Source organism: Ischnura elegans, chromosome 7, assembly GCF_921293095.1.
Source record: "Ischnura elegans chromosome 7, ioIscEleg1.1, whole genome shotgun sequence".
NCBI classification, from domain to species: domain Eukaryota; kingdom Metazoa; phylum Arthropoda; class Insecta; order Odonata; family Coenagrionidae; genus Ischnura; species Ischnura elegans.
The window spans coordinates 88,507,073-88,526,149 of NC_060252.1; the positions used below are offsets into that span (position 1 = coordinate 88,507,073).

At 37.7% G+C, this 19,077-nt stretch overlaps 1 long non-coding RNA gene across 1 annotated transcript; it reads right to left on the reverse strand.

Moving 5' to 3' along the window:
- Positions 1-4,684: 4,684 nt before the first annotated feature.
- Positions 4,685-17,261, reverse strand: LOC124162580. The gene is made up of 2 exons (XR_006865619.1): positions 16,893-17,261; positions 4,685-5,641 (listed from the first exon to the last, which is right to left on the reverse strand). It is a non-coding gene; the product is annotated as an uncharacterized LOC124162580 (long non-coding RNA).
- Between the last annotated feature and the right edge of the window lie 1,816 nt (positions 17,262-19,077).

Sequence of the window (19,077 nt, forward strand, 5' to 3'; positions counted from 1 at the left end):
ACGCGCCTACACAGAAGTGATATAGCTTGAGGAAACGCGGTCAGCAGATAAGCAGATACTGCGATGGAGAACCGTAAAACACCCGACAGCCAGATTGGTCTTTACCCGGGACCAGAGTGAGCTAATGTTTTTAAAGGTATTATGCCAGAGATTTTTATATTATTGCCCGAAAAAGAGTAGAGTTAAACAGGGTTGAATAAACAAAGAAAGAAAATGCAATGTATTGTCTGAGAAGAAAACTAAGTAGAACTTTTTTGTATGACTATATATTTTTTTAATTTTTCTGCGGACTGTTTCTATCTATCTTGTAGAGTACCTAAGAATGTCATTAATGATTAAGTAAACGGAATTTGTGTTCATATGTAGATTTCAAATTGGAATTGAGATCAGCAGCTAACATTTTGTGAGTAGCACTACCGAAGTATCTATCATTATTCCTCTGTCCAACTTCAGTAATGAGAAACGGTATTGCTTCTTTGAACTCCGTCCTAAGATAAATTCTCCCTACAATTTGTCAGAAAAAAATCCAATATATTCAGTGAACAAATCGGAGCCCCTGATATTATTTCTATTACTGAATATTCGTTGTTGGAATATCGTTTCAAAACTTATGGCTATTCTGAATCACTGCTGCTTTAAAAACAGCTTTTCATTTCGGGATTCGTACTCATGGATTGGTGCATTTGTAAGCAAGATAATTGATTAAAAAACACTTTATTTATACATCATTTGCGTCTCCTAAACTCAAGACAATGGAATGCTGGAGACAATGCATTGCTCACAGGATGAGTTGAAGTCAGACTGAAACCTGACTAACACCTCAAAGAAGGTTTGCATGGCATTTTTAATATTTAAATGGGAAAAATGCTCAAATTCTAATGTATGGATGATTTATTAAAGGGTGCCAATGTTGTGACATGGGATCCTGGTAATATATCCTCCATGAAGCCATTTGGTTTGAAATATTTACTTATTTAGTCATTTTAGCAATTATGATAGAATACTTTAATTAATAAATATTTCATATTTACGAAGTATTTTGGCAGTATCCCCTCCCTTCATGGTCTTTCCTATTCAATTCACAATAAGGCATACTCCCTTTCATTCTACCTAAAAATCCCATTCTTTTCCTTCCTGTCCCTCGTTTATCTAGCATTCTACCATCTAACACTGTCGTCAACGTCCCCACCCCACTCAATACTCGCTCCATCCAAACCTCATGTCTCCTCCGTATCTCATCAAAAAACATCCATTCGGTGCATTTGCTTATTTTGAAGAGTAAATCTGAAGATATGCGAAGTATGATAAAGCCCTACTGTGGGAAACTATTGGATATATAATGGGCAAAAACTTCGAGGTGCTATCTATTGATTATTACGTAATTTTATAACATTTTATAGTAACAATATATGATATGACTCATGTAATGCATTATTTTGAGAAGAAATAACAAAAAACCTTGAAATTTCTAGCAATTGCTTATCCTCCCGTCACTTTTCTGGAATTGCACTCCGTAAATTTTCGTGGCCTCAGAGCAAACAATAACTGTTACTACTACTAATTGTCACTATGGCATGGTTTATTTTATAGTGAAGGATCGCATGAAAACAAAATAAGCCATCATTTATACGCAGGTTACAATTGATATTCAACAGCAAGCGTTAAAAATGTACGCATTTCAGTGCTTTTAGAAATTTATTTACTGCAGCGTCTGTCGTTTAAGATGCTAAGGAGGTTGAACGGTTTGTCAATGATGGATAACATTACGCGTTTTTACATTTCTATCGCCCAGGTGAACCGGACACTGAGAAAGCTTCTCCACTTTGCTACTGGTTGCAATTTATTGTTGAGTAGGTACAGTCACTTTCAAAAGTAGGTCCCCACGGCCAGCGCGAGCAACTACGTTTTTCTCGGAGGTCGAACTTCGGGTATTGGCTATGCCTTCTGTGTCTTGAACGGGCCAGTTTGACTTACTCTCACCGTCCGCGCAAGTCTTCCCGAGGCATTCTTCACTATTCCTAAATTCTTCGCGACTTCCCCGACTCCCAGTGCCACAACACAAGGCGAAGCATATGTTCTCAGTCATGGGATTCCCACCCTGATAGTATTCTGAGATGGATATTCCGAGTAGTCTGGCTTGCACTAAAAAATAACGAGACGTATCTGCGTCGCAACGCACATATGAGGAAGAAACGAAAATTGGAATTTACGTCTGAAAGAGTATTCAAAAATTTTCCTACAAAATAACCTTCTAGATTATACCTTTAACACATTATTACCAACACCATCAATATATATTGCTCTATGTTTAAGTATTTCAAACACACTGTTTGGCGCATTCATTATTCCTAACCATTTTCTTAGGATACATATGTTTACCATGGTTTATACTATATTTTTCTACGTGTCTCATCACGCGAGAAATCAAAAATATTAATGTGCGCTAAATTGTAATGTTTAATTCTGTATCATATTTATTCCAGTCGTTACTAACATATCCTATATGAACAAATATTTAAATAATGCTTTATACATTCGAGGTATCAGGAAGTAATTAACCGACATCTTTATGTTCATCGAAAGTTCGAATGTCTTAATAGTTATCATAAATATATTTTCTATAATGAAAATACCAACGGAAGCATTAATTACATGACTTGTGTGCCTATTTCTTACCATTTAAAGGCACATTAATACTATATGTTTTATCTTTGCCCCTTCATTGAGAGGTTAACCTAAGTCTTCCCCCTTTTTCGTTTCTTTTTTTTCTGCTAAAACCAGTCGTAATTGGCGCCTGCTGATATCATGCAGGGCAATATCCTACACATTATTATGTATAAGTGGTTTTACATCATAAATAGAACTTACACTCATGTAATGAATACCTTGAGTCAGTCTTACGTGCGAACAAATACTGATCATATTCCTACTGACACTAAACTACGCACGCATAATATTCATCCGATAAAAATATACCGTGTTGGGTACCTAATGACTATTTCTGCATTATTAATACAAATTAAACTTATGAGCTGCCAAATATACTGCTTGGGATGTAGCGTTTGACGGTGTGGAAACTTAGGCGACGACAAAAGAGGGACAAGAAAAGAATGAAGGCATCCGAGATGTGAGTATAAAAAAGAAAGGAAAAGGTGAGAAGGATGGAGAGGAAAAAAAGAAGATGTGCTATCCATGGTCGAGAGATTTTTGGTAAGGGGGGAGGGGAAGGATGAAAGTAAGGATATGGTTAGAATGAAAGGGCCTAATGTGAATGGGCGTCACTTTTAATTTAAGGGGTAAGGTCAAGTTGGGAGGGGCGCAGGCACGGTGATTCGTAAAATCTTCTATTCAGAAAGGCAGGTAAATGATGTTTTTCTATGACCACCATAACTGGTTGACTCACCATCATAACTCCACGCACATGTTGCTTGTACTGTTTTTCTTAAAAAAATGAACAATATTAATGTAAGAGTATTTCCCATAAACAAAAGGACAACACTTCCTACGACGCATTATGGTCTAACAGCCTGCCATTTCACTTGATGCCAATAAACATCTCGCTGCTTCTTTTAGTGAAAATTTATGTTTATCTTAAAAGCAATTCAATAAAGTTTAAAGAAAATCCAATTGCTTATTCGAAAAAAATAATGCAAAATTATCTTCTCCCATAAAAAATCGCCGTACCGGTAGTTTTGACCGGTAAAAATTTAAAAACTTCTTCTGATTTTCTATTCACAGTATGGGAATAAGTTGCGTTATTCAAAATGTAGGCACTACTTGTAGTCCGAATAACCTACTACTTGGGGAGTGACTGCTATTTAACTTGTAAACATTGAAAAAATGTCTGAAAATCTTTAACCGCCGGCATGGATGAACGCGATGACGGATGGTAACCGTGACGCAAATGACAATATTTACATAGGCGTATATATTTACGTATTTTTCACCAGGCGATGTGAAGAAAAAATATTGAAGTAACATGCTCGAAATGCTCCGAAAATTTATTTGCACAATATGTTTTGTATAATTTTACCAAACTACACAGATGTCTCCTCTCTTCCTCGTGCGATGAGTTACTTGCCGTAAAAACCCATATATTCTTCTCCGCTTTCTTCGGTGGTGGAATTGTTTGGCTGTGTGGGGGGGGGAGGTTCACGCGGCCTTCCTACCTCTGAAATCGTGCGTGGGGCTCTTGACGACGGTTAAAGTAGTCAAGTTGCACCATTTGTACTACCTGATCAAGTCGAATCGAACCCCAGTGGACAAATAACGTGTAAGCAATACGCGAAGGTCGACTTCGGAGAATAACGGAGACGGCTGCGCCAGCTATGGGGACCGACTTTTGAAAGTGACTGTACATACTTTTCTTGCCTAAAAACTACATAAGGCGGTTCTAACCGACTATAAATATTGTTGTGAGACATATTTGGCCTGGGATTTCAGAAAACCTCATTCGTGAATAATTGTAAGCTTTTTCTTACCTTCAGGTGAAATATCACATTGAAAACATGGGAAATTTTAAAACATTTTACGGCCTGCTATCAATACTAATACCTAAGGAATAATTCTTGCTTCATCTAAAATTTGGAAACTAAACGATGTTCTGAAGAGGCGAGAAAGAAGGCTTTTCAGCATATTGGAGTGAAAATGATTGGTTACCACGCTCACAATGAAAACAAATTCATCAAGAGAATCTTTTTTTTATTCTTTCTTCAATTAAAATTAAAAACAGGAAAATAGCACCATGCATTTATATCACAACTTTCAGTTCCCTACGAGGTAAACAGTTCAATGACTCGTCAATCATGTCAGAGAGCATTTTTCAGCTCAGTAGGAACTTATGTCGAAAATTTTGCCTTAAAAAATCTTCAAGTGATTATTTCTTTCAAAGAAAGCATAAGTATTAACTGATGATGTGATCTAAGTAACTCTATAAGCAGAGATCCAATGTTGATGAAGGGATTGTGAAAACAGAAGTTATCCGTCGCAAACAGTAAATCATTTAAAAGAATGATTTAATAAAATCACAAATTATCCACTTGGCCTATGCCAATATTTGAATAAAAGCTTTGAATTTAAAAATAAATTCACACATTATTTCAGGAATGCCGCACTCGGCATTCGTTTTGGTATAATTTACATCACGTAAATACTTATTTCATCTTTTTTTGCGTCAAACGGTTGTATGACTTGCCTAAGATAATGTTTGCCAGATAAAACATTTGATCGTCACTTATAAGTTGAAGTCATTTTTCGTCATGGGATAAAATTTGAGAAATCGGTCAAAGCGAGCCGTCATCAGTTTCATGTAAGGCAGAATACCGTTTTTCACGATGATTGGTTATAAATATTTGTACTGTCACTTTTGAATACTGTTAAGTCCAGAAGAAAAATTCAGTAAAGGGAGATGACTCGACGACAGCGTCCGGTGACCGTTAGCCTGTATCCAGTAGGGCAGGTTGGCAACACGTATTCGGGTGAAGCGGGTCTTCTGTCCGGCACGTACAAAGGCACGCCTTCTACAGCAGACAACGTGCAGAAAATCACACCCAGCAAAAGCATGAGGAATAGTGCAGTTCGCGTGGACATCATGAAGGTCATCTTCGATTCTTGTCCGACCTCAGGTACGTAGTGGAATATGCTATAGTGACAGATAGGAAAAAGAGCTCTTTATTATGGTAATAGCAGCTATTACATATATTCTGCAAAAAAATGCAAAATTCAGTTCTAAAACATGAGGAATAACATTGTTTACAAAACAAATTTCGATGTTTTATACTCTAGAACGAGGATGAGGTAACTGAAAAACACTATACAGTATTGGTAAATGAAACGCCAATATTAAATATCTTAATCTTAATTGAATTGGATGGATGAGGCAGATACTTAGTGGAGATCCATTATGAGATATGAAATGAAACAATTTGCACATTCCGCATAAAAATGTATTAAACTACGGTCGACATGTTTCGTTGTACTGTAGCATTATACCAATTTACATTGAGTGTGTACACACTCAGTGTAATTTTTTATTTATATTGGTGTGATTAATTTATTGGTTTAGTCTTTATAATGCTGCAGTGCAGCCAAACATGTCGACTGTAGTTTAATACATTTTTATGTGGAAAGTGTTTCACTTCATATCTCTTAATCTTAATTGTCGCGTAAGATTTGAGCGAAGCAATGTGCTGTCGGAACGCAATGACTACGTCAGTGTGTAAGTTTCTACAAGAAACGATAATTATAGTATAACTGTAATTGCAACTATTTCTTTAACGCAAAGGCATTAATAAGGAATATGATTGTGCCAATTTAATTACAAATTGCACCTCAAGAAAACGAAAAGGGTAGTAATTATAAGCGAATGAAATTGCATTTACCATCCTCCCGCAATACAGTAAGCAATCAAACCATCAGTTAGTGGTATTGTAATGCAGATTAATACTCACGTATCAGAACGTGATGTGAATATATTTTTAGACCTTTCAGCTGACTGGTAGTAAAACACTAGGCTCACTAGTATGAGTACCTACTTATGATGCGTATGATGTCTAACTTTAATATAGGATAATAAGAATGCTTTCTAAAGTTATGCTCATATTAAAGTATCGATATCGTGAATTAAAATAGCAGGGAGCAGAAACGTGTAGTAGGTGAGGGTGGTAGAAGCGCGGTGCCTCCTCGATAGTGAAGAGTGCAAATAAACCATGACATGGTTTATTTGCACTCTTTTTTTCATTTCATGAATCTCTACCCCATTTTTACGGAGCAATTTATTAGCAAAAGTGGTATGTAAATTATCTGTAAGTTTTCGCTGTTTCACCGCCAATGCCCATGATGAGTTTAGGATTCCGAATTCTCCAGCCACATCCGTTACCTTCGACCTAAAGGCGAAGAAAGATGTCTTCCTAAATTATCCTCCGTTTAGTTCAACCATCGCGGCTGGAGAGCCCACAAACTTCTACAATCATCGTCATAGTTTTAAATGCTTGGAGAACTTCATTTTTACAATAGAAGTGCCACTTCTTTAAGATAGAGAATGAATTTTAATATGTGATGAAATAACTTAAAGCAATGCTTGTTGTTAACATCTCTAAAATTACCAATGCAAGTGAGTGAATCGTCTTTCGCAGGGATAAAAGAAGATCAATATGACTATTTCCGCTGAGGATAACGTGCATACAACCACTATTGATGGAATGTTATCCAAACAAAATGTTGTAGAGGAATATGAAGCTCTTTTATTGAATAAAGATGTGTTATTCTAACATATTGTTTTTATCAAAAAAGTGGTGGCCTCCCATAACTGTTTAAATTTAATACAGTTAATGCTGGCTACCAGGCGTTTTAATACGGCCAGAATTCATATATATCTGTCAAAATGAGTGTGGTTCTCGTACTTTTCTAGCCATAATACGGCCAAATGCATATTTCCATGCAGCTTGCAAGATGACAATGATGCAAGCTGACACGATTACACTTGCTTTCCGATTTTAAGTGTCCCTTATGGAACCCAATCAAATATGACCCACCATGCGGGTAACATGAAGCCGAGTAGGCATGAATTAGAAAATTACAAACTTAAATCTCCCCTCCCGATACACATTCGATAGTTGGTGGGGTTATCAATTCAGAGACTCTGGGTCTTCCCATATTTGTAAATATACTACTAAAATGCCGAAGTATTGACCGAAACAATTCTAAGACGTTTACTATTCAATAACGAAGAGAAATCTCATCAAAATGATTTTTGCGTTAATGCGATTAATGAAAATTCCGCGGCTCCAGATGACATGAAGGCGTACTTATGCGGAGTCCACCTTTTCCGCAAAATTTGTTGTAATTACTCCTCATGGGGTATAGAAATGAGTTAATTTCTTAAAGCCAACAAAAATCCCGATAGTCGCCATTAAAATCAAACGGGCAAAATATTCCTAGGAAATAATTCTACCATAATGCGTTATTTTGTTCGCATTTTTCTCTAGAAAATGTGAGTCAAGTTTTACGGGCTAGTGTAAAAACGGGTTCGTTTTAAAGTGCAGTCATGAAGCATTCCGAATGCAGTCTTGAATATGCTGCGTCAACTGGACAAAAATATGTTTCATTAAACACGACCCTAACAGCTTCTAACAGTTGTCCATTTCAGTGGACATGATGTAATTGATATAAAATTCGGGGGAACGACTACTTTACAATGCTAATAATATCTCTTGTGGCGGCATGACAATTGAATATTTCCTTCATCTAACTTCCCTTGCCCTACCCGATGATTGATACGCATTTGAGAACTATTTCTTGCAAATCCGTTTACAAAGATCTTGTGTACGACTCGACAAAGAAGACTTTTAAAGCTACTATTCAAATTCCAGAGACGAATGGGAGTCCATCCAAAGATTACAAGCAATTCGGATACATGTGTTATACAAACGGCTTATAATTCACTTCTCACTCATAAAAGGTGTTGAAAGAGCCTTGCTGAAGAAAAAAATAAAGATACCTTCAAACATCCACTAATTTTTAGAATAATGAATCATCCTCAAAAATAAAAGATTCAAAAATTTACAGTGGGTGCATAAAGTATTCGGACAGTACTTGATTCCGGCCGCTATAACCATTTTGACTTTTTTACACTTGTTATTCGGATTCAAAGTTAATGTAGTATTATCATTTGCTACTCCGGTAAAGGTTTACAAATTGCAAGAACGAAAATTTGATGCTACTTTGCTGTAAATTGAGTCCAATGGACGAATTTACGAAAATTTTGCGCGCAAAAAGTATTCGGACACACGGTGCACGTCGTTTTACACGGGTTTATCGGAGCACAACGGTGTCATTGCTGTCAAGCTGTGGGCGCACATGCTTCCCCTTGGCAGTGGCGAGGTAAAATGCATCTTTGACCGACCGGTTACCGGAAGTGTTGAAAGGCAAGCGACGAAAGGCAACTGAGACGACTAAAGCTGAGTAAAAGTCCATTATTGAACACAATAACCAATGTAAGTCACTGAATCAAATAGCTGGACTTATCGCATGACCTAGGTCAACTGTGTACGGTATTGTAAAGCGGATTGGGAAGACCAAGACTGTTCTAAATGAGCCCCGAAGCGGACGTCAACGGAAATTGACTGATAGTGACAACCGATTCATCTTGCGGGAGAGCAAGAAGGACCCAAAAACTAGCGCTCCCAAGGTAACAGCTAACCTACAGAAGTGCGGAGTTGACGTATGTAAGTACCGTCCGGAGTGTTTTGAAGCAAAACAGCTACCACGGTCGAGTAGAAAGGAGGATGCCGTGGATCAGTGTAGTCAATTGCAAGAGGCAGGTAGATTTCGCGGGGAACATCAATCTGAGCCTACAGAGTTGTTGGATCGCGTAATTTTCACTGACGAGAGCAAGCACAACATATTCTGATCCTATGGTATTGGTGTGGCGTCAGAACTATAATTAGCTAGATCCCAAGAACTTTAAAGCAACAGTGAAACATGGGGTTGGTTTAGTAGTAGACCGGGGGTGCATAGGCTCGTCTGGAGGGGGTAATTTGTACTTTGTGGAAGGAATCATGGACCACAAGATGTGTATCGTCATACTGAAGCAAAATTCTAAGTAAATACTGAGAAGATGGGACTGAGAAAGTATACACATTTCAACACGCCAATGATTCTAAACACACCGCAAAGAATACTAAGCTGTGGATTGTGTACGACGCATCCAAACAAATTAACACCCCTCCACAATCATGAGACCTCTAATCGATACAGCATGTGTGGAGTATTCTGGATAAAAAATTAGGGAATGGCATATATCAACAGAGATAAATATCAAAAAAGAATGGCCTCTTGATTGCTTTGCTAGGAGAATGGACAAAATACCCCTTATTATCACATCAACATTGTTCCATTCAATACCAAATCGCCTTCAGGCAGTCCTGAAAAACAAAAGGAATGCCACTAAATACGAAGCAATGCAAAAAGTGTGCCTTATGACTTCATTTAATACGAAAAACTCAGGTGTCCGAATACTTTTTGTGCGACACGTTCAAATTTATTTTTCTTTTTTGTTTAAAGTTTCGAAAGATTACACAGGCCAACAAAAAAAAACTTTTTTTTTGGTGCCGGGAGTTTTTGAGCTGATATTAACAATATTAGAGGTGCTGAATCCAAATATGATATCCGTTTTTATGTAACAGCTCTACTTTTTTAGATACGGCGCATTTTATGGTTATATTCTTTCAAATTTTTGATATATTTCAGAAAATATTTTTCAAATTTAAATCAATCCATAAATAAACTAATTCATAATCACTCTGCAGTATTTACTTTGAAAATCACCTTTATACCTTTGAGAAAGGGGTTGGGGAGGATTTGGCGTGTTTGAAGAAGGGGGAGACAGGCGTACAGAGCGGAGGCAGTGGGAAAAGATACAACCAAGGGATGTGGGAAACCCACGGTGGAAAAGGACCCTAGTCATAACTGTAGAATAACGACACGTGGGAAGAATCACAGATAAGTGGAGAAGAGTAAAAAAGGGGGTATAGGGTAAAGAGAGAGTGTGTCTTTGACAATGGAGAGGCGGGAGTAAGTAAGCAGTAAGGGGATTTCCGAAAACAAATGGTCAAATTCTCAAAGTTTTTGTAAAGCAGCCTCTAAAAATGAGCTAAATTCGAAGAAGCTGTGTCAATCATTGTGATGTGTTTTGTTACATTTGTGGGGAATATACTTTAAAAGAAAATAGGAAAAACATTACAGACTTTGTGAAACGTGCATACCTAGGATATTTTGGTGTTCAGCTTGGTAACCAAGGTAAAAAGTAGGCACCGCATGTTGTGTGTAAAACATGCACAGAACATCAGCGGTATTGAACTACAGGAAAAAGGAAAAGTTTAAAGTTTGGTGTGACAATGGTTTGGAGAGAACCTACAAACCATATTGACGACTGTTATTTTTGTATGGTAAATGCTTCGGGAATTAATCGAAACAATCGCCACAAATGGAAATATACAGATTTGCCTTCAGCTAGACACCCAGTACCCCATTCAGAAGAAATCCCGATCCTAATATTTCAGACATTACGAGATGTATGTGAGGATAAATATAAGCCATGTGAACACATTCCTGATTCTATTGACGATAGTGACAGTGACTACGAGGCAGTATCAACAAATCCTCAACTATTTAATCAAGATGAACTAAGCGACCTTGTTAGAGAATTGAACTTACCGAAGGAAGCATCTGAACTACTAGCTTCAAGGATGCATGAAAAGAATTTAATGGAACAAGGTACAAAAATTAATTTTTATCCCACAATTGAAAAGGATCTGCTACCCCTCTTTACTCAAGAAGACAATCTTACATTTTGTTTAGACGTTAGAGGTCTTCTGAAAGGAATGGGACTACCGCAATATGAAGCTAGTGATTCGCGTTTGTTCATTGATAGCTCCAAGCGTGTTTTAAAATGTGTTCTTCACAACGTTAACAAGTTTGGCTCAATACCAATCGCTCATTCAACTGAAATGAAAGAAGAATATGATACAATGGTATTGGCCTTACAGAAGATAAAATACTAGGGACATCGCTAGGTGATTTGTGTAGATTTAAAATTGGTGAACTTTCTTCTTGGGCAGCAATTTAGCAACACAAAATATCCTTGTTTCTTGTGCCTCTGTGCTAGCAGGGACAGACAAACCACTGGATTAAGAAGGAGTGGTCAAAGAGAGAAAACTTAATTATTGGGTAAAAACATTATTGCTGAGTCTTTGGTGAACGGGAGAAAATCACCTTACCGCCCCTTCACGTTAAACTAGGCTTAATGAAGCAATTTGTAAAGGTTCTTGACAAGGATGGACCATGCTTCGGCTACTTTAGAATAAAAATGCCGCAGATAAGTATAGAAAAACTTAAAGCTGGTAGTTTTGATGGGCCTCAAATCAGACAACTTACAAAGGATCCTGCTTTTGTCAAGCCATTGAATGAGATTGAAAAAAACAGTTGGCTTTCATTTGTTTAGGTAATAAATTTTTTTCTGGGAAATCACAAGCGAGATAAATTATATTGAGCTGGTAAACAATATGCTCTCCAACTTTAAACCACTTGGATGTAATATTAGCATAAAAGTTCACTATACACAGTCACTTAGACTGTTTTCCTGAAAATTTAGGCGACACAAGTGAAAAACAAGGCGAATGATTTCACCAGGAAATCAAAACAATGTAAGATCGCTACCAAGGAAGATGGAATAAACATATGATTGCAGATTACTGCTGGTGCTTAAAACGAGACTGTTTTAACAAAGTGCACGCAAGGAAATCGCGCAAAAGGAGCTTCCGTAGTCTTGAGTGACGTTTTTACGTTTTTTTTTTCTTTAAATTGTTTTATTTCAGTAAAAATGTTACTATTTGTATTCAATTGTATTGTAAAACTATTGTAATTGTAGGTAATTTAACATACCTATAAATAAATCAAGTCTTTATATTTTGTGGGTTTTATCATTTATGTAATATCATCATATTGAACATTTTTTTACGTAAATAACAACATATCTGTATCTGGAAAACTAGAGCTGATAGGAAAAAACTAATATCATATTTGGATTCAGCACCCCAATTATACTTAGAATCAGCTTTAAAACCTCCGGCACCAAAACCACTGTTGACCTGTGTTATTATACGTTACTGTTGCTGCAGTATATATATGAATAAGAGTGTGTATAGTACACACTGAGAATCATGTCATGCCAGAAACATGCGGGAAACACAGAAAATGGAAAATTTAGCTATAAACAAGAGCTGTCCGAATACTTTTTTCATTCCCTGTATTTTATATAATAATAAAAATGTAATATGTATTCGTAAATGGAAACGGTAGTGCTTTATGGTTAAAATAGTAATTTTTCATGCAAATTTAAAGCTTTATTAGTAATTGCATCGCTATCAACTGATAATAAATTGTACGGACTCAATAAATATCAGAAATACAATCTGAAAAGTTAAACTATAGCGGTATCATTATTAACGACATCGTGGTTTCAACGCTGCCAACTTATAAGCCGCTGTATGAAACTTCCTGAAGTTGAAATTTGTTTTTTGTCCAATGCGTTACATAAAGCTAATAAACTGTTACTCAAGAACGGAATTAGATACTTGCAAAATATACTACGCCCTTGTACAGGAAATGTCTGATTACCTTTCTAAACTTCCTGCATAGCCGCCAAATCCTTTGCAGAGGATTAATTTAGATCCGGTAACTACACACAAATGACGCAACTTGAAATATAAGTTCCACCTCAAGGACACGCTTTCCGGTTGGAGTAAACATGGAAGTGTATGAAAAACACAGGTGGTGGTCGCGGTACGAACTTGGAAGAATTACATGACACATGCGGCTGAACACAAAAAAAAAGTTTACTTAAAAGATTAGTAGTTAAAACTCCGCCTTAAGTGAGCATCTATTGGTCAAAATGCAGTCGCTAAAATTGTCATAATACACTTTAAAGATAGAGGGGGCTAGGAGATGGATAGCTAGGGGATGTCCATGAGCAACCTAAATTTAGAAAGAAGTATTCTTTGGAAGTGCGATTACAAAGATAAATTAGCCACTTTTCCCTCAAGTCCCTCATTTGGAGAACGTTGCTAGTGTGTGGGACACTAACTGAGTATACTTACTCACATAGCTATTTCGCGTGCAGTTAAGATCAGTTAGTTAAATGGTAACATGATTCAGCATTAAAAATAAGATAAAACCATTGGATTGGGTAGTGCTATGTGTACGTGCGTCGTTTAAATCTTGGAGTTACTCTTTTAAACAAGTTGCACGGTGAAGTGTTTGCGGACGACATAGGGGAAATTGTGAGAAGCCCCACGCACATCTACACCTACACGTCAAAAGTCACGCATACTAACAAATTACACTGCTACATGCTGTTAGAAATAATAATAAAATTCATAAAAAGACCACGTTATATTCGATAATGAACGCAAAATCGTGGATATAAATGAGAGAGGTTGAGTAATTCATTCTTCCCGAAGGCAATAAATTAAACAGACTGAATTCACCGCCATTTTGCATTGGTCACTTTATTAAAAAGTTTAGTTAATTAACCGATTTTTTACTCAATAATACCCAAAAATACACCACATGGTACTAGAAGGTCGATTTGTTCTTTTTCTCAACGATCCTGTTCTGTAATGTTGATTGCTATGGGTTTAAAAATATTAGAGTGGAATACATGGTGCTTTCTTGGCGGGATCTAACTTATGAGCTGGTGTTATTGTGGCCTCTCATACAATTAGTCTATACTCTAGTGGGACCTCACTTAGAATATGCTGCTAGCGTGAGTGACCATCATGAAGTACCAATCATAGCTGAAATCAGTCGAGTAAGGCGCAGGGCGGCCAGATTTGTGATGAGTTGTTACGACAAAAAGTGCAGCGTTTCCAGAATGTTACTCGAGTTAAGATGGAAGTCTTTACAGGAGCGCAGAGAAATATAAGCTTAATTTACTTAGTAAATTCGAAAAAGATGTTTTCTCAGACGACGTGAATCACATCCTTCGTTTATCATCGTACTATGGTAAACGTGATCATGAGAAGAAACTAAAAGAAATAAACTGCAAAACAGAGAGATTTAAAATGTCATTCCTCCCTCGTACTATTAGGATAGCAACGTTGTTTCAAATGATAGGATTAACGGCGTCACTCGCTAGGATGACTCATTGCATGTTTTTACCGTAGTTCTAACCTTGTATGTATTTGCTAAAGGAATTACAAACCAGTGGCAAGTTTTTTTATGAACATGCATGTATATTTTGCTAGTAATCGCAATAGTTCTATGACCGTGCGGTGTGCATGTGGCGTTCCTCTTGCAAGCTGCATGTTGGCGATTGGTCACCCTCTGCCAAACATCCTGGAGGTGGCTTGTATGTATATGTAGATGCATTGTGCTCTGCATGTATCTTGGTGCATGCTGTGTACCGCACCGCCGGCAAAACACCGCAGAGTGGCTCGCAGCATATCATGTGTATGTCGATTTTTAATAAATACGTCACATCAAGTACATTCATCCACGTGCTTATCGCAATGTAGCTGTTGAGCTATTTTACCCTCTCTCGCGAACACAACATAATGCTTCCAACTTCCAGCCGATAAGACATCAGCTGACTGCATTATACATTTCCACGACACACTGGCAGCTATGACACTTCCAGATTCCCGTCTAACAGGTACTTCCCCGATCTTCGAATAGGTGGGGAAATACTACGGTTGTTTTGTGCTTATTAATGACTTCGATTTCCTTAGAGCGCGGCAATAACAAGAATTCTATTTTATGGCACAAACAGTGTTTTAACCACTCTAATGAAGGATAACAAGATCTTGTATGATGTTGGGCACGATTGATAGTGTTATTTGTAACGACGAAACGCGCAGAGTCATAATAAAACTCTGTGGAAATGTTGCAATGTCTAATTTTACTGATATTAAAAAATCACTGCAGACTATTCCCGAGGAGCTACGCGACTCATGATTTGAACGGTGTAAATTTTCAAACGACGTTTATGAAACTGATTGCGATTCGATTTTGGCACTACAGAAGAAGTTGAACTCTGTTCGATTCATTAACATATATTATTAATTATAAACATAATTATCGTTAGGAGGGAGAAATTTAGTAATTTATACCCCCCACGAATTATTTACCTCGGGCTCCGCGATAAATGCCTATTTTTTTCATCAGATAGATAATATTTAAATAGCATCTAAAACGAATTATCATAAGTTACAAGCATCCAGGGTAAAGAAGTCTCGCCGCCAAACCAAACATTCTAGGAGAGACCAGCATGGTATCGTACAAATAAATAAAGTGTTGAAGGACCTATTCCATTTTCCTTGAAAATTTCAAAGTTAAAGCGTGAGTGTAGAAGAAGTATTATGCCAGCAGAATAAAAACTGTTCGAGCCCGAGTGATTTGCCAAGAAAAGAAAACAAACGTATCGCCAATCAGCCAATCGTATTTTGTCTTTTTTCGAGTCGATTATTCCTTTAAAATGAACGCTATCCCATTGATATTGACGGAGTTTGCAGAATAGTTCTTTGCTGAAACGTTTCTCGGGTTTTCCACCGGTTGATGTCGTCCATGTCTCCCGACGTTTCGATCAGCGACTTGCTAATCATCCTCAGGGGATCCTCCGAATCCGAATCATTCGGAAGATCCCCAGAGGATGATTAGCAAGTCGATAAGCGAAACGTCGGGAGGCATAGACGACATCATTTGGTGGAAAACTCGAGAAACTTTTCAGCAACTTATACGCCGGGAAAACCTAAGATCATACAGAATAGCTCTTTATTCACATTTGCCTTTGCCTTAAACAGGGGATTCGTCTGAGAGAATACTGTGATCAGATTTTCCAATTCGAAATGCAGTAATACATTGACAGAGGTCTGTACCCTTAAAATTTCAAAAAAATAACAAACATTTCAAACAAACCGTTAAATGATTTTAACTTTTCCTCTTGAATAATATTGAGGACTTCTCCTTGGGCTCTACACCATGTTAAATCAGTCGTATTGGCCGACGTTTCGGCAAAAACTACATGTCTTCCTTTTTCAAGGCGTGTTACTCAATTAATGTAATACCAATGAATGATGAACGGGTGAAAAGTTAAAACAAGGGGTGGAGCGTGAATGATGACATTCATTGAGCAAAACGCCTGTAAAATGGAAGACGAGAACGTTTCACGACATCAACCAATACGTCTGAATTAACCTGGGGTAGAACCGATAAGAATTCCTCAAATGATACGTTATGTAAAAAAACAGGTGAAGCAAGAAGGGTGCGTTTTCTTAACGCGGTCATGCATATACAAGTATTGTGAGCTCAATAATTTTGCGGGTATATTTACGTACCTCGTATTTCTTAGGACAGGAAAGCCTACGCGAAGTCCCTCTGCAGACAGTCACCTCCGGGTTCGAATACCTTCCGAACAAGATGGGTGGATGTGAAGACGACAGTCCCTCCCTTAGCTCTGAATGTCTTCCAGTAAGATGGACAGCAGTTTAGGAGCTCGGTAGAAGTGGTGACTTGGGCAGGTGCTCACGATTTGACTTCCTTGAAGAGGCTCCCGAGTCCTTTTATATTTGAGCGCCGCGGGGCGCCCCGGTCCCTTATCCACTGTCACCGGTTGAGGGGGAACCATTCACACGCAGTGACGTTCTTATCTCTGCTTGCAACGTCCCCATGCGTCAAAGGATTCACGCAATGGGTGGGGAGAGGGCGGGCATTTGCTAGGTGGCGAGCCGATTACCGTTTGTGTGTAAAATAGCCCCTCCGGCTATCAGTGTGCAAGCTCTCCATTGCCGGATATGGGAAAAATCTGAGACTCTGAATTCCCTTTGCCAAACCTCAACACGTGACGTGAGAGCAACTCTCATCCCATTCAATCCTGCTATCTTCCTTCAATACGTAACGACTCTGGATATCTTCTTAACCGGGGGATGGGCGCGCGGAGTGTATATCACCCCATGATTCTTCTTTATTTAATAAGAATAATTATTTGTATCAATTTAATTCGGTGGCCCTATTTAAAAAAGAACACAGAATAACTATCTCATTCCAAGGAAAGAGAAAAAATAATATATACTGTGGGGTGTCGTTGACACCCCACGCGCCTTCTAATGTTACATTTCACCGCGCGCCTTCTCCTGGTATAATCAAGGCGCCCTCAAGAGAGCGAACACTTTCACATAATTCGGTAGTATTTAGACTTATTGGTGACGTGTTAATCTCTTAAAACTTAATCTATTGTACTGGAAGTTACGGATCAAATACACCAGATCTTTCCCGATATTTGTCTGATTCACACGCGTTAAATAAATTGAATAAAAAAACTGAGGAATGGTTTTCAAAATTTGAAACACAGCTTAATTTTGGTTTAGTGGGGTAAACTTTATATACACAAGGAATTTTTTTGATAGCATGAGTTAGAGTGAGTGATCTGTCACCATAAAAGACCGATAGAGCGGAATATATGTATCTTCTTAAGAAATATGCTCAATGCAAATAGTATGCAAGTATATTTTCACATTAATTAACACTACAACGTCTAGTTATAGGTTAACTTAAGGTAGATATTAACAAGACCTTGGACAATTTTTTTCAGAGACGGTTTACGTGGAGGGGGAATGAATTTCACAGGAGTTTTACCGGACGGCGAATGCATTTTGGTTGACTTCAAGGGTTTTTGGCAGGGTGTAAGTTTTCATCGACATTTAATACGCTAAATGTTCATTTTAAGGTTACAGAAAAATCCAAAACTTGTGGACATGCATCAAGAAAGTTGCACTATTCCTCAAATACTGCTATGAGCGTAAAGAAAGCTTTACATAGATGTTACGCAAATTAGGCTAGCTCCTACCAGAGACTCGGAGTCTGCGCGCTAGGATTTTATTGCTTGAGAAATTGAGAACAGATATATATTTAGGAGCGACAAGGAGAACACCATCTTAGAGCCCCACTTTACTTCCAGGTCAGACAGAAGCGATAAACTAAGAGAGATACTTTGCCAAACGGATAGGTATAGGATTTCGCTTTTCCCCCGAACGACAAAGGACTATAATAAATGAAAGTCGTTCGAGCATATTCTTTATACACACAACCTGCTGGTTTCCTAAAATAAGATTTCATTACAGATACACTTCTTTGTAAGGCCGAAAAACCCAGAGAATATTTCACTTTCCAGAATTTTATTATTGATTAATATCTACAGGAATAATTTATGATCAGAAATAGAATTGGCACACCTCTAGTCACCCACAAGCTATTTGGCATGAGGTGATTTTTACTCGGCATACACTTCCCTGAAATAATTATGCGATCATAATAGCACGTGAACATTATCGGATTGGGATTTATCTCAACAATTATTTATTATGTTTTCTTCCGCAAAAGTAGCTGGAAAACAGGAAATACGTATACTTCGCAGAAACAGACAAAAAAACGTCCTGCTATCCATCCTAGAAACTGCTATGAAGCTGCCAGTGGCGTATTCATTGTTGAGACTACACCTTTCCGGGTCTACTTGCATGTATTTGT